Below are 2,496 nucleotides of genomic sequence, written 5' to 3' on the forward strand. Positions count from 1 at the left end.
CTTCATGACTATGTAGCGAGGGTAAAGAAAAGATAGTTTTCAAGTTAAATTTAACTGCCAACTTGAGGAAAAGCCCGAACACAGGGGAAGAAAACGTGAGTTATGCAGGCATATCATACATTTTCTACCTTCTTTTTTTTTAATGTGGTAATTTTCAAACCTTTTTGTTTACTCTAAGTCTGTGCAGTTTTCGCATAGCAATAATCCAGAAATCTTTTAAGTTCATTTTGTTCGAGCTACCTTTGTTCTTTTGCTATTCTCTGGAAATAGTACCTGTTTTGCTCATAGGCATATTACTGTAACACTGCGTTATATATAATAGCATTGTCCTTCAGTGGTAGGCCAGATGATATCTCATAATTACGGTTTATTCTTAGTTAAATGAGAATTATCAGTCACATGGGTACCAGCACTGGGTAAATCTGATGTTAAGTGAAAAATGTTGGATTTAAACAGTATACATGGAATTTCAGATGTGTTGGTTGATGGGAAAACATCAAGAAGAAAAAAAATCTGTTAAACAGTTCAATAATTAAGTTAAAGGCGACCATCCAGTGTCCAATTATGCACACTGTATTTTGTATATTTAATAAATAAACATTGATCTTATTTTGTGTTACACATTGTGTCCATTTTTTTTATTACATAGCTTAAAACTCAACCAGTTTAGTTAAATTCAGTACCACTTCTCGTGATTTATCCTGCTGATCATCCCATTACAAGTAATAAAAAAGTTGCAAAAATTAAGTATGATGTAGGGATGGCAATGCCAAAAAGGTACAGAAATAACATACGGATTAATACACAAAACCATTCAAAAATCACTACATAAGTAGTAGCCAAATTTTTCCAAGAATAAGTTTTATCAACAACTAATTGTTGAATTTATGAATTTGGGTTTGAATAAAAGCATTTCACCTGATAGTGCTAATAACCATAAGCATGTAAGATTGACTCAATATTTACTGGCTACTTATGTAGGGATTTTTGTATGGTTTTATGTATTCAACCCTGCCTTGTTTCTGTACTTTTTGGCATCATCATCCCTATATTATACTTAATTTTTGCACGTTTTGTGTTACTTGTTTTGCTTCTTTTTTTAAACAGTTTCATTGCAGTAGGTTGATAAATGAACATTTGTTATATTTTTAATTCAATAGTAATATATATATATTGTTAATATCATATAAGGTTTGTTAGTTTATCTAATTTTGGATTACACTGGAGCCAGTGAAGCTGGAATGGTTCCTTCCTGGAGCACTGTGACGACATTAAATGAATATTTACAAAGCCTACATATTCTAATCTCACTCAACTCACTTCATGTGCATACAATTGACTCCACCACATACTAGGGTCATGTCAATTAAAAGGGAGGACATCATACAGATCCCAGGCCATGAATTATTATACCACACATACCCACACAGCTACCAGGTTCGGCCCCACCTAAAATTTAAAGAAAAGTAGACTGCTATATAATGTTTTGTTAATTATGAAACTGGTGTTTTTAAACTCAGACATCAATAACATGTACACAGATCTGATACCTTGAATATCAGTTTAGATTATTCTTCATTTATTTATTTTTACAGAAATTGTTTTAGCAGATATCATGTTTATGCAATTAAAAGTCACACATGGTCATTATATAAGAACAAGTTGTGCTGCCATCTAACGATCAGAAATGAAATTGTTATTTGTGAAATACGAAAATAATAAACTGAACTCACTGCTAAGTAGTAATTTTCCTATTTATTATTTTCCGCAAAATATACGTGTGGCAGAAGAAATAATAATATTACTGTTATGCAAGACACTCGATAATGGCAATTATATACTCAAACAAGGTTATAACTTAACTTTAGTAGTTATTTGTAAGTACCATAGACTAATAGATGAAATGCAATGGCCATTATTTTCTCACGTCCATCTCTAGATACCGAGCTTAGTGATAGTTTGTTCCCAAGTACACTTAAAATGTGTTCTGTCGTACTAAAGCCATTGCAAAAATGTAACTAATTTTCTGGCTAGCGTGAGAGAAGAAAAAAGAAAGATGAACACTTTGGTTCATTAGCTAGTTCCCAGTTCTCTACTTTAGAAACACATTTTAATGATACTGGGAGTCCCATAAACTGAGAAACACTTGATAATGGCAATTTGATGCTCAAATAAGGCTATAACTCAACTTTAGTAGTTATTTGTAAGCATCATGGGGTAATACGGTGAATGTGGGGGGCCATTTTTTACTCTGCCCATCCCTCCATACGAAGAACTACCATACTTAATGATAAAGCACTCCCATTTATTGTGGAAATAAATTTAATCTGAGAATATTACCATTATTTGAGAAAAAAAATTAATAATTGTATGTAATATGCTTTTAAGTCTTTGAAAAATATGCAATTAAGTCTAATTAAGTCAACCAGAATGAAGGTATCATAGTTGAAAACTGCCGGATGTTACTCTTCTATAACTGAAAAATAATATATATTG

The sequence above is a fragment of the Limulus polyphemus genome, unplaced genomic scaffold (genome assembly GCF_000517525.1).
Source record: "Limulus polyphemus unplaced genomic scaffold, Limulus_polyphemus-2.1.2 Scaffold3, whole genome shotgun sequence".
NCBI classification, from domain to species: domain Eukaryota; kingdom Metazoa; phylum Arthropoda; class Merostomata; order Xiphosura; family Limulidae; genus Limulus; species Limulus polyphemus.